Source organism: Myodes glareolus, chromosome 8 (assembly GCF_982192425.1).
Source record: "Myodes glareolus chromosome 8, mMyoGla1.1, whole genome shotgun sequence".
In the NCBI taxonomy this organism is placed as follows: domain Eukaryota; kingdom Metazoa; phylum Chordata; class Mammalia; order Rodentia; family Cricetidae; genus Myodes; species Myodes glareolus.
This window is the reverse complement of record NC_142033.1, coordinates 13,093,645-13,108,446: the sequence shown is the minus strand read 5'-3', so window position 1 is coordinate 13,108,446 and position 14,802 is coordinate 13,093,645. Positions and strand designations below refer to the sequence as shown.

The 14,802-nt window shown below is 45.9% G+C and overlaps 1 protein-coding gene across 1 annotated transcript in view; it reads left to right on the top strand.

The window, feature by feature from the left end:
• Positions 1–14,802, top strand: part of Fras1 (Fraser extracellular matrix complex subunit 1) — a 409,549-nt gene that overhangs the window by 244,503 nt on the left and 150,244 nt on the right. The window lies entirely within an intron of this gene.

Here is a 14,802-nt window from a genome sequence, read left to right as displayed (position 1 = left end):
CTGCATCCTAGTAGATGTTGATCCAGCTGCAGCAGCAAGTACTGGTGGGGTCCGAGTGGAACACCAGAGCACCTGAGCAGGAGCCCTGCAGGACCCCGTGCTCCCACACTCAGACACGTGGAACACATGAGCCCCTGGGCAGGAGCTCTACAGGACCCCGTGCTCCCACACAAAGACACATGGAACACAGGAGCTCCTAGGCAGGAGACCTGTAGGACCCCGTGCTCCCACACACAGACAAGTGGAACACACGAGCCCCTGGGCAGGAGCCCTGCAGGACCCCGTGCTCCCACACTCAGACACATGGAACACATGAGCCCCTGGGCAGGAGCCCTGCAGGACCCTGTGCTCCCACACACAGACACGCGGAACACAGGAGCTCCCAGACAGGCGCCCTGCAGGACCCAGTGTCCCACACTCAAAGAAGGGGTTGGTACCTAGTTCACAGGAAGGTGAGCTGGAGCCACCAATACAATGATAAAAGGGGAAGAAAGAGCATAGACTTTAAATGTGTAGTGTTTTGGTGTTTGTACCTTGTTCTGATCATCAAAGTCCTTCCAATGATCCCTCAGCATCTAACTCAGAGTCGTCCTTCCAGAACCAGCTACCCCTGGGCATCTTCCATGTTGTAATGTCTCTGTATGACAATTGTCTCATCCATTTGACACTGACTAACTCAGGTTCTCTGCAGGTGATCTGCATGGGTGTCTAATAATAGGTGATGCTCCTGGGGATGGTGCGAGAAGTGCTGGGTTGATGGCTTCTGATGTAGTTTTGCCATTTCTCATTCACGTGATCTTCAAGGGAGGTGGTAATGCAATCCGTGTTTTACGTATAAACAAACTAGAGTGCAAGAGAGTTAAATAATTGGCTCAAACAGAAATGATAGAACCAAGAGCTGAATCTGGAGACTGGGATTTCATAATTCACTTTGTCATTGTTGAACCCTATGGTGCTGAGAATGACTGAGCACATGTATTAGGGACTGAGAAACAGGTATTCTTGTTGTTGTTTGCTTGCTTGCTTTGTGTGTGTGTGTGTGTGTGTGTGTGTGTATAGTGTTTGAGTATTGCAGTACAAATGCACATGTGTGTGATTGTGTATAGAGGCTAGAGGATAACCTGAGGTGTCTTCTTCAAGAATGACATCCTTATCCACAGAGCATCTCATTGGCCAGAAACTCATCAATTATGGTAGAATGGCTGAAGACTGAGTTCAAGGGTTCCTCCTGTCTTGACCTCTCCAACACAGATTACAAGTGCATACTATATCATGCCTGGTTTTTAACATGGGTCCCAGGGATTGAACTGAGATCCTCATGTGTGTGAAAAATATGTATCTCTGACTGAGCATCTCCCCAGCTCCATATCAGAAGTTTAGTGCATCTACACACGTGTAGTGTTTGTCTGCATGAGTGTTCATGTGTGCACGTGTGTATTCTCATGCACATGAGCATGTGCAGGCCAGAGATTGATGTCAGGTGTCACCCTCAATCCCTCTGTACCTCACTTCTGATACAGAGCCTCTTTCTGGCCATGAACTCCCTGGTTCCGCTAGACGGGCTGGTCACTTGATTCCAGATTCTCCCGTCTCCCTTCCCAGCAGTTGGATTGTGTGCGCATGCCCCCATGTACGGCATTTTCTGTGGGCTCTGACAATGCAAGTTCTCTTGCTTGTATGGCACCACTTTCCAGCCTGAGCCACGGCCCAGCTTCTGGCTAGAGGAGGGGAAGATGGATTGACCGGGATGGCTGTGATGACCAGGGAGCTTAGAGAGGCATTCTTTAAAAACTGGCAAGGTAAGCCCCACTCCTGTGAATGCTGACAAAGCTGATTGGCTGCCCTGGCTGCCCCGCCTACGCAGATGCCCCTGCTCTATAGTGTTCCAGCGAACTGAATAAATGGAAGAGAAAAATACTCACCCATGCTAAATTTTAATAATCTATATCAATCAACATTTACTTAAATCTTTCAAAAATGTATAGGTACTTTAATTTTTTTTAATAGTGGTAGCCAACAGGTACATTTTTTTTCTCTTGGTTGCACATACATTTGTGTGTGTTGACACTATTAGAAAAGTCTGCATAAATTGCCACTTTTAATCATTAAGCAGCATTCAGTGATGTTGGCTATTTTCCTGTTGTGATGGCTGTTGACAAGCAGGAGAGATTAGCTAGCAGGTGAAATATGACTCGCAAGGCTACAACTGTGGCTAACTATGCTTTTGTTGTTAGTAGCAGCAATGGCATGTTTATGGATTTACAATTTTCTAAGTACTTTATCTTCTCATTGGATCAACCTTTAAAACCTTTCTGCAGAGTTGTAATTACTAGAACATTCCACCATGTGGATCACTGTCTGTTTGACAGCACATAGCTTGTGCTTCGGGAGTGCTGGGGACTCGGCTCGTAGGCTCTGATCCCATCCCTTCCTGTTCTATGCTAATTTGATGGAGGAGCTTTTCTCTTAGAGTGATCCATATTCTGGTTTTTATCTCATCTTCTTCGCCCTCCTCTTCGTTTCATCTGGCCCTGCTCTCCTATCTCTGTATACTTTCAATTTCCTTGTGCCTTCTATTTTTTTTAACACTTGCTCCTTTATTTCCCTTATCTCCTTCTTTTGTAATATACTTTCCTTTCTTGTTTCTCATCATGTCACCCCATCTCCTATTGCTTGAACTATGAATTGCATAGCCAATCTCTTCCTGGAACTTTCCGTGATTGTCTCCTCCTTATTCTCTCAATTTGTGTTTTTATTTAAGAGACCACAGGGTCTGCGAAGGGATGATTGAACACTTCAAGGCATTTCTTTTGTTTGAGCCTTTTCAAAAGAAAAAAAAAAGATATGATATATGCTTGAATTGAGGACAACCTAAATTAAAATAAGGAAGAAAAAGAGCTTGTATTTTGACCTTTGCGTGACTTCCTACACAGCACCCTACCCAGCTGTTCTAAGGACAGATGACCTTAACACGTCAATCACAGACTTTCATTGTGGCCACTGTTGCTGCTGCTCAGGAAGGACAGGCCCAAAAGCAGGCAGAGCTTTTGTAGCAGAATTTAGATGTGGATACCTCTTCAGTACTAAAGGCAATAGTGTCCTATGACTACACATACCTGATTTTCCCAAGCACTTGTAAATCTCTTCAGCTGACTTGCAGTGAACAAAAATACTGACTTTGTTTTAAGCCTGTCTTCAGCATGAACATTGGTTCTGATTGGGCCTGCTACATAAAAAGGTTTCAAATTACTGTACACCTGCTCATCACGAAAGTCGTTGCATGGGTTGGTCCCTTGGATCCAAGGGTTGGGCCTGTAGTTACCGGTGCCTGCATTTTGCAAGCCAAGAAACTGGAATGAGAGGAGTGAATCCATTTGCCCAGTTACACAGCTGGCAGCCAGTGCAACCATGCTTTGCACCCAAGTAGCTCTGCTTCTGAGGGCCCATGCATGCCCTTACCACACAACCTACTCTGCACTTCTGGGCAGTCACCTAATTTAGACGTTCTGATGACCTCGCCCACACAGCCTTCCCACACCCCTGTACCCCTTCCTCCACTCAAACCTCAGTTGGCATTACCACTTGGTTACAATTCAGTGTTCTCTTTTTGTTTGAAGGAATAACAGTGTCAAATAAAACACAAACAAACCTCATATTTTCTCTCAAATATCTCCGTATTTCTGTTCTTTTATTTCCCTTCTGTCTTCCATCCCTTCTTGAGCTGACACCTCCAGCCAGGTGTTTCCTCTTCCCTTTTCACACAGCTCCTTCGGAGCTCCCTTGAACCACTCTTCCCCCCACCCACTTCATTGTTTAGGAAATTCTCATCCTCCACAGTGTTCTTCTTCCAGCCTAGGGTCCTGTTCCAAGTGCATCGACTCTCACTCCCCTCTACCCAGAGGAACTCCAGACTGAAAAAGCTCCAAGGAAACCCCAAACTTTATGCCACGCCCACAAAGCTGTTTTCTTTCTTCTCTTTTGTTTATCCATGACTCTTTTGGGGCCAACACAGTTCAGACCCATTGAGTGACTCCCATTTGCTAATCATTCTAGCTGTGTGATCATTGGCTGTGCTTCCTTCTTTCTCCTCCTATTGCAAAACCCCAAGCTTAGGTCTCGCAGGTGATAGCTTCACACACCCCTATAGTGTCTGTCCTGCTAAATTCTCCTACCTCTTCCCAAGATGAGGGCCAACCTTTAAAGATGAGCTGTGGCTTATAAATTAATAGAACCAAGATGTTGCAACGGTTCCCTTGCCTCCCCTTATAAAATAATAGAAGACCAAGATGTTGTGGTGGTTTCCATTGCCTCCTCTAATAAAATAATAGAAGACCAAGATGTAGTGATGGTTCCCATTGTCTCCCACATTAATGCCCTTATCCTGATTTCCAGGGCCCTGTTCTCCTTTAATCCCTGTGTGAACATTGAAACTCTGTCCTTACTAGTTCTTCCCTCCATTCTGCAGCGCTCTGCTCCTTTGTGCTTGTCCTCGCTTGCGTTTTCTCTCCTTGACAGGGACGCCTTCATTTGCAAGCATCAGCTAGGCGCCCAGGTTGTGTGCCGTGTGTATAAAAGATGCCCCGGGCCTCCTCTCACCCTTTCTGGATGAAACAAAACAAGCCTCGTTTCTGTCAAATGTCTCTGAATCTTACACGTCCCTCCTCGTGCCTCTGGCTCTCTTGTTATCCTGTCAGGAGCATCTCCAGGGAAGGTTCCACTCCTGCTTCCTGTCGCACCGTCCAGGTGGCCGCACAGCCAGCCTGACTTGCCGTAAGCACTAATTGAAAAGAGTCACTCTCTGTTTGGAACTAAACCAAGTGCAGCACAAGTTGGATGCAAGGTGCCAAGACATACGAGCACAGGCGGAATTCTTGTCACTTGTCTGCAGCCAGAGCTGCCCCCAGACTGAGAGCTTTGACATTGCCAGTCCCTGCATCCAGCTGCCTCAGTCTTTGCATTGCTCCCGTGGCCTCTATTGGAGCCTTTTCGGTAGAAGGTTTGTCAGCACTGGGCAGAAACCACTGTCCTGCCAGACTGAGGTCAGTCTGGTGTGTCTGTGTGCAGGGGAGGGGTTGTTTGGCCAGTTTAAGAGTAAAGCAGTAGCCAACGGCACTGGGTAGAGATGTTTTATTTGCTTGCTTGGTCCATTGGTTTTGCTTTGTTTGTTTTATGGCTATTGTACTAATTTCGACTCTGAAGGACATAAAGGACCTGATTTTTAAGCACTTTTGGGTGGGCTGAGCCCAACGTAGTAATTAAAACGGGAAAGGAATAGGTTGCTTCTTTCTCTTCTGCCATTCATAGTTTTGTAATTTCTTTTTGTGTTTATCTCACAAATGGAACTCTCGTCAGCTCTTAACAATGGGATCAGAATTCAAATCCTACAGTCTTTGTGTTATGCACCTATACAATGAATTTGTCATCTTCAACTGTCCCCGCCCCGTTCTTCTCAAGTCTGCTTTCACGTTCATGGCTCCTTTATAATGTGTAGCCCAGTGAGTGTAGTTAGCTCCATCCTGAGCATGGGTAGATTATAGAGATTAAAGATGTCTGTCAGTGACGACGCCACTGAAGAAATGGCTCCTCCTCCCCCGACATCTTTATGTGCCAGTTATCCTTCAGGAAGGGGTGTGGTCTCACGGATAATGAGACCCCCACGTGCATGATGAAATGTTCAGGGGCCCACTCTTGGGCTGAATTTGCACAGATTTCATGAGAGCAGCTGCGTCCTCTCCAGAAGATGTCTTTTTGTTGCGTGCCTTCCCATCCTCTGGCTCACACAGTCTTCTACTTCTCCCGTGGTGTTCAATGAGTATCGGAAGGTGTGATAAAGCTCTTCCATTTAGGCCAAGCACTCCACCATCATGTAGCCTCAGCACTTTCAGTTATGAGTTTCTGTGTTACCTCCATTTTCTACGGTAGAAGCATCTCTGATTGGGTACCTCACTAGTCTATGGATTTAACGCTGCTATTCAGAAGACAGCTGAATAGCAAGATCATTTGGCAAAATAGTCCTCGTAGGCTCTCTACTACGGCCTGTGACCTACCCCGCCATAGGCTCATGACCAGGTCTACAGGCCTGAATCCTATACAATGGCCTGGAGGTTTTGCTTGACATCATCTCTCTTTTACCTGGTGGAGAACAGTTACAAGTGTTGATTATTCTAAGTACTTCCAAATGCACTTAATGGAGTTGCATTAAGAACCTAATCAACCCTATAAGATACTATTAAAAATCTCCCTGTATGTCTAAATTTGTCTTTATAGACCATTATTTAGCAGCTAAAGAGTCACTGCCCCATGAAATCAACATGCAGACCATAGCTTTAATGGCACACATTGACTTGAATATCTTCAAGCTTTCTTGACTTTGTTCCCAAGATGAGGCATAAGTCATGTCACCGGTGTGTGCTGCCATCCATCATGATCACAGAAAATCCTCCCTGATCCTCGAAGCAGAGCCTCTGATATGGAGAAAGCATCACACAGCGATGACCACATGCAATTTCCTCACAGCTGCGGGGTGACATATTAGACGATGTTGCGACTGCTGAGTTGAAGTATTAATTCTTGATTTGTTTAAATTTTGAGCCTGTCTCCGTGCTGTGTCTTTTTCAAAAACAAATAGAATCTTCTAGGGCTTAAAACAAGAAATGTATTTATTTTTATCTGGAGCGAGTTCTCTGTCTCCAGACTTCCCTGTAATATGCTCATTAATTTGCTTGCTCTGAGCGTGAATTCACTGTTTATTAACAAGGTGGCACGTATACAAACAACTGGAAGCCCATCTGCCTGCTCCCCCACCACACACGCGCTCATTATACGCCAGTAATCTGAAACGGGCTGAGCATGAAAGTATGCCGAGTCTCACTTTTCTCCTTGTCACACTTAATGAATGTTATAGTTAAAGACCCTCCACTGTAATTGCAATGGTGACAAGAAGATTTTACTCACTGAGTGGCAGTGGGAGGGATTTGAAAGGCAGCTTCCTGCAGTAGGCACTGTTTAAGCCATCAGTGTGTGCACACATTACCTAGGCATATCTGAGGTCAACCTCCTATTTTTTGATTCACAGCTAGGCAGGAAGATGAGCTAGCTGTGAATGCCTTCCTGCACAGATGGGCTTTAGGATGGGAGGTTAATCCTTACCAAGGCTGGTAGATTGGTAGATTTTCCAATCTACCAATGCAGGTTTGTATTTTAGCGACTGCAGCACCAGTGAAGATGGAGTCACAGCTGTAGAAGCTTCCTTTGGGGTGTCCTGAGGAACTGCTTCAGATATGTCAAGAGCATGGGCCAAAAGGAGAATGGGGAACATCGCAGGGGGATTTGTCCTGGGCTTTGCTGGTCTCTCTGAGGACACCACCATTTTTGACTGGCTGTACTCCTACAGCCGGGGTGTCCAGTGACAGCAGGATTACTGTGTGTGGCATGGTTACCACCTACCAAGAAGAATCAAATCTCCTCCAAATCCAATCAGTTCTTATAAAGTACGGGATTGGCGGCAGGAAGTGACTGATGTCACAGCAGTTCACAGGACACACAGTCATCTCCTGCCGTGCCTGGAGATGCTACTCACGCCACATTTAAATTCATTTAGATTGTATAATGGACAAATTTGGCTGGCCCTAGGGACATTTCTCTCCTCATTAGCTCAGATTGTAACTGACAAGGTAGTTGTGTATTCATTCTCTCTCTCTCTCTCTCTCTCTCTCTCTCTCTCCACACACACACATACACATATGCACACACACACACATATACACACACACAGAGCCAAGTACCATCCTTTTCATCCTATGTCAAAGTGGATTTTTAAGAACTAGTGGGTACACTCCTGAATAACCTTTTTCTCCACACTTTCCTGATACTCTTATTTTTTTTTATTATATTTACTTACATACTTATTTTACACAGGCTTTGGTGGTGTTGAGCCCGCAACACAAGCAGGTCTAAGTCATGTGGAGGTTTGGGGCTTTCCAGGCTTCTTGGGATCAATCCCTGATCTCCTTGCTATGAATGGCAGAGCACACAGAGTAATGGAGCTTGTAAAAGACAAAACCACTGAAGGCACTTTCTTCAGGAATGTCCTGGGGACAGAGGCTTCTAGTATATCCAGAATCAAGAACATCTCAATGGCCTTACTCGTAGGTGCACACAGGGTACAGTTTGCGTGGTTAATTGGCAGCGTATGGCCGTGACCTTTATTGACACAGCTGTTAGCTCTTCTTTTAGCCATCTTGGAGTGAAGACATGAAAGAGGATCATATTTATTGATGTATGTGTGTGTACACGTACATGCGTGCACAGGCACATGTGTGTCACAACATGCATATTGAGGCCAGGAAACAATTTGTGGATCTCAGTTCTCTGCTTCCCCCAGGTAGGTCCCAGGACTTGTACTCACGTGGTTAGATCAGTGGCTAGTACCTCCATCCACCGAGCCATCACCCTGACCTGCCCAACACTACTTTCCAATAATCTTTTTTCTTCGTACAGAAACTACATCAGGGTTCCCTGCTGCTGCTGCTATTGAATTAACCCACAGTGACCTAGGTGTGGTTGTGAGGGACTGACATTTGTCAAAAGGTCATTTCCAGTCATGCATTAGGCGTGATCTTCAGTCCCAAGGTACCCTCAACACTGCCATGTGCTTGTGTTGAGTATGTTAAGCCTGCTTGTTTAAATGCACATCTGATCCTTCTGTGGAATGTTGTAGCAGAGGAGGGCTTCTGCATAGGGACAAGAAAGGATCAGAGGGAGACCAGAAAAATTCAGCAGGGACCTTACCCTCTCTCTCAGCAAAGGTTTCACATTGAGAGCAGCAGGATGTCAGAATTTTTTTTGTTGTTGCTGTTGTTGGTCTTGGTTTTTTGTTGTTTGTTTATTTTGTTGTTTTTCCAGATAGAGTTTCTTTGTGTAACAGTCCTGCAGAATTTTCTAGCCATACCTCACATGGCTCCTTTGTGTGTCCTTTGTTTGAGACAGGACCTCTCTGTGCAGCCTAGGTTGGCCTTGAATTTGTGGTAATCTTTTCTTTTCCCCAACCTCCAGGATGCCGGAATTATAAATCTGCACCACTTCTCCCAGCTTTGGGCACGTAGTCAAACCAGTCATAGCGAAATTCATTGATGGAGACATCCTGTTTTGTTCCACTACTGGTTTTGCTCTAAGTGATCCTTCTTCTTGAAACCCTTCCCATCCCCTATCACCGCTGCCCAGTTCTCTTGTCTTTGCAGGTAGCTTGGTTTCCTATCCCCTTACCCCCCTTTCCCAAAAGTGTCCTTGCCTTTGAACCAGTTTGGCTCCTGGTACCCAGTGCCGAGGCCCTGACCTCATCCCTGTACTTTGTGCGTCTTCTATCACAGCTATTGCTCCACGCTCAGTCTCTGCCTGCTCTCCAGCTGCTCAGTCGGCCGTCTCCATCACCCAGCATCCCAGAACGCTATAGACATAGCCCTCTTGAAGGTGAGAGGTAGAACCCGGTTCTGCTCAGCATCTAACCTGCTCCCTGGGAGGGGAATCTGGTTCAAAGTGGAGGGCCTTGCTGCTCTTTCCTTTCCACTGAGGATGCTTCTCTAGGCTAGAGTAGGAAGTTGGAAAGGATACGGACCATACTGATGGAGGAAAGCCTGGGTTTGTTTATTCAAATGCACATTCGGGGCTGGGTTGTTGGTGTTTTCCCCCGTTTTTATCTTTTACCTATGCCTTGGGATTATAAATTTGATGTCTTTGCAGGTGAGGTTTGGATGACCTCCCAGGGAGAGCTCGTGACACTATGCTGCCTATTCGGTGAGAGGTGGCTACAAACAGAAAGGAACTCAGGGATTGGTTTTACACATTATTGCTTTCTCGTACACATTAACTGCTTGGACAGAATCATATCTCAGGGTCATTTAACCCACCGTGCCAAAAATCTCTATGAATCCTATAGTCACCTAAGTATTTCTACTGTTTGAAAAGTATTTTTTCAAATGCTCAAGCTTCACCTACAGTCCTAAAACAATAAGGTAAAATATGGTAAGATGACTTTTCGCTAACCTGCTTAATCAAGGTTGTTCTATTTAAATGTGTATTTATATGTGTACATACGTATATGTTCATTTATATGTATATATTCATTTAAATATACATTTAATATACATTATACTTACTTATATATATTCATAGTGTCATAACTTATGACACAGTAGACTGAGATGTTTCTTAGAAACACAAAATGATAGGAACATTCTAGAAAGAAATTTCTAATGCCTATTACGAGTTGTGCATTGTTTTTCACGCCCATCGTGGTAAATGCCTGCGTCCATCTGGATCTGGCCTGTGTGAGCCAGTCCTTACCTAAGCACTCCATCTCGGTTTTCTCATTTACCAAGGGGACAGGATGGTGTGATGCAGTCTGTCTCTCAGAAGAGATTTGCATGGTGGCCATTGAGACAATACTGGCCGCAAATACAAGCTCGTATGGTATTATTAGTTACGCCCTTTTAATGCTGTCCTTTGAAAATGATCAGGAATGCAGATAAAGATGTATGCGCAAAGCTTTCTATTGTGGCCTTAAGTAGAAGCGTGGAGACAGTTGTGCACACTGTAATAAAATGACCTTTTCTCTTTGTTGACTTGAAGCCGTGATATCATGTAGTCCTTAAAAACAGTGTTGACAAGACGTCCCTAATGGCATGTGGAAATAATGGTGGGATGGGGCTGAAAGTGCAGTGTGTCCACATTTCATCTATAATCTCGTCTGTGTAAAAATCTACATGGGCAAGTTTGTGGAGAAAAAGCACAAAAGAAAATAAAATGTCAACGGTAGTAGCTCTGAACTCTGAAAATCATTCCTAAGGTAACTTGCTTTTTGTTTATACTTTGAAAATTTATTTTTCGTATTTTATTCTATAGCTAGCTTTGCTGTCAGAGAAATAAAATCATTGAATATATCTTGAACACTGCATAGCCCCTCTTCTATGTAGATCACTACAGCTCTCGGGCTGGAGTCTTAAGCCAACTTGCAGGTGATGCCAAGTGGGACTGGCCACTTGTATCCTGACGTCCTGAGCTGCGTGTCTGCCCTACGGGACAATACCTCTCTGAGTGTAAGTCAGAACTTTCATGCTGATCCTCGGGCTCTAGTTGATCTGGCTTCTGGCTTCTCGTATCATCCGTCATTGAGGTCTCCCAAGGAATTTTTTTCCAAAAAGATTTTGATTCCAAGCTTCTGAGGAAAAAAAAAAAAAGCTGTTTCCTTGATTTTAGAAATGTATTTTTCTTTCTTCCCTTAGTTTAATAAAAATCAGTCAACCAACCGTGATTCACACCGGGATCCCACGGCATATCTCTTTAAGTGGCATTGTGCTGGGGCCGGTGTATGTATGGCGGGAGTGCGAAGGGATTAATGCAGGAACTCCCCGAGACTGCTGTTTCGGAGTGAATTTATTCATAGGACTGGGTATTCAATGTGACCCCTTGAACAACAGAATAAATATAGGCTGTGAACAAAAGGAGAAAGTCCAGCCTTGCAACCAAAGTCGCTGCGCTCGTCGGGGGAAGGCAGAGCTGTAATCTAACTTGGATGAATGTGACACTGTGGGCAACTCATGGTTGACTTTTATATTTTCAGATGTCATTTATTGATTCCTCCTTTGCCTCTGGGTATCCACTCGATCACGCCATGTGATATGCCATGGGGTTGATGGATGCCTTCTTACGGCTGCTTTAACAGGGAGCTATGGAAGGCAGCCGGGGTCCTGAGTAATTGCAGTCTGCACTCTTGAGCCCTTCTGCGCTGCCTTCTGGGATCTGAGTGCGCACATCCCGCCACGTTGGCTTTGAGGTTTCCACAGACGTGGTTGGGAGGGCAGAATCCATGGGAGGGTGTGTTGGGTCCTTTTCTCTTTGCTGTGATCAGACACCCTGAAGAAGCAACTTGAGGAAAGACACGTTTGTTTTGCCTTTTAGCTTTTGAGAACACTCGGAACAGAGAAAGGTATGGTAGGGAAAGCTCTACGGAGAAGATAGGACGGCAGAAATGTGAGGTGCGAAGACAAGGAAAGATGAATGTTGTCAACTTTCGCCTTTTGATTCAGTTTCTGGCCCCAGCCTGTGAGCGTGGTGCCGCTCACATTCAAGATGATTCTTCCCTCTGCACTTATAGCTTTCTTTCTGCATTTAAACAACCCCAGACCAGTGGTCCTCAACCTTTGGGAGGGGCCAAACAGGAAAATGCAAATGTCTACATTATAATTCATAACAGCAGCAAAATTGCAGTTATGAAGTAGCAGCAAAGATAATCTTTTGGTAGGAGTCACCGCGACTTGAGGAACTGTGTTAGAGGGTCACGGCATTAGGAAGGCTGAGAACCATTGCCCTAGACAGTCCCGGAAGTGTGGCTCTAAGTCTCAAGAGGATGGCCAAGGCTAGCCATCATGGGGGCTGCGATGAAGTCTAGTATGCCTGTCAACTGGAGCCATAGAAAGAGGACCCAACCAATGCCGGGATGGGATAAACTAAGCCAGGAGGGGAGAAAGCCCGGCCAGGAGAAAGGCTGGTCCGAGCATCACGCGTTGCGGTATTTCTGATAGGATAAAGAGGAATCCAGTCAGTGTTGTCATTTGGAGTCCACCAGAGACCTTTTCAAGACACATAGTTGTGGAGGCTGAAACGGGACATACCTAGGTAGGTGTTCGGAAGGGAAGGAAGCTGGGTGATGAGAAGCAAGGGAAGAGAGAGAGGGTTTTATTTGTCCACAGTTTTAGGGGATATTTCGCATTATGGTGGGGAAAGTTGTATTAGGTGGTAGGAGAGAGTAGTGGCTTGCTCTTGTTTGGTAACCAAGAGGCGGATAAAATTAACCCAGAAGCCAGGCTGAACTGTAACCTCAGGACCTACTCCTCCCAAACCCAGCAAACCACTGCCTTCAGCTATGTCTTCCTTCCTGAAGACCACTTGGTGGGCGTGGCCTCTTGGGAGGAGTAGGGGGTCTGGGGAGGGCTGCTGAGAGAACAGAAAGGATGGCTCACAGCCCTGCCACAGCTGGATAATGTACTAGATACACATCTTGTTCTTCATGCAAACAGCTTGCAGAGCTCCCCGGGATGAGACGAATCAATATATACTGATTTACCCTCCCCTCAGACTGCTCCAGAGACCTGCTGACTGTGTCCTCAGAGTGTCACCGTGATGATTATTGTCCTTCTTGTCTCTGGCTGAGAAAACTTCAGTCAGCTGCAGCTGTTCTGTAGCCCAACCGAACATCTGCAAATCTTGTCCACGTGTGCCCAAACCCAGAGTGCTCTGCCTACACTTAACTGGAGGAGGATGAGCTCATGGCACCCCAGCTACTGGCCCCTTAGGAGGTAGTGAGTGTTTCCTGGGCTTCTATCCTCACAGGACGCTGCCTTCTTCGCTCGTATTTTCTGAAGCACTTCAACTCCTTAAGGCACACCTCCAAAGTTGTGCTTCTACCCTCCGAGGGCAGCACAGGGTAGGAACAAAGTGCTTGGCATCATGCAGGTCATACACAGTCATGGGAGGCAGGGAACAGCCTCCTTCTCATATTTCCCTTAGTGCGGTCGCTATTTCCTTGGTGATGGCCTGAAGGGCCGTAGTAAGAATTCATTTGGCTCTTATGGCACCACATATTGTCTCTAATGCCGGCCAAAGGCTGCCTGCTATTTGAAACTCACGCTCAGAAAAGGTCAGGGTCCTCGGTTTTGTGTGATGGAAGAGTGGACGTTTTTGAACAGGATCCTTTGACTGAACGTTTTGGGCAGCAGTTGCGGGTCTCTAAGGTAATGGTCTCACACTGATTGGAGTGCCGGCGTGGGAATGAGATGTGCTTCCTGTACTAAGAATATCTGTAGATGATTAACAGTTTAATCAATAGTTAACATTTCCCCAAAAGCGCAGGAGTCAGATCTCTGTTAGGGATCACGGATGCCATCTGTGTTGTTGACATGGGCTTTTTAAAGAGCAAACGTGGCCCAATCACTGTCATGACCTGTAATGCCAAGAGCTGAAACAAGACATCTGAGCCCTGGTAGGGTAGAAACAGGTGTAGACGCGTGCTCAGAGTCTCCTGGGGGAAACTTGGAAAGGGCCCAAAGCCAGAGCCCTTCCTGCCTGTCCTACACCTGAACTCTTCTCATTTTGGCCGTGATTGGAATCCCTGGGTGTCTTCTGCCGTAGCGATGGAGGATTATGAATGGGACTTTGAGGGTAATTACCACTTGAAGGCAGAGCCGAGGACGTGCTCACCCACAGTGGCAGCCGAACCCAATTGAGCTCTGTATTAAAGGATGACTATTATATGAGTGAGAACAAGAGTGTGCCGGCTGCACAAGATAATTTGTTTTATGGCTTTAATCACCGCTGCTATGACAGAGCTGCTGAGAACCATCTATCAGGTTCGGAAAATGATTTTTCCACTCACGGCCCTTCATTATAATCCTATCCTCACTTAAAGACTAAAGTGTTCAAGCAACTCAATCCAATTATCTGCTAACCCCACTCTCCCCATGCCAAAGGCTGGACCCAGAGCTCTGGCTCTGGAGGCCACGCGGAGGACTCCTGTGGCCGGCTCGGAGCCTGCGCTGCAACAGGACTCATAGCCTTGAGGGTTCTTGCTCCTGGGCTGGGGCAAGAAGTTACAAGTAGCGATCACGCTGTTTCTACTGGACTGACGGTTCTCTCCACCTCGTCAAGTACCTGTCACACAAAGCCCTACTACTTGAAGGTCGTTCAGTTGGAAAGAAATGAAAACTCAATTGCTGTGCTAGGCCTAGCATTTGCTAAAAACCATTTACT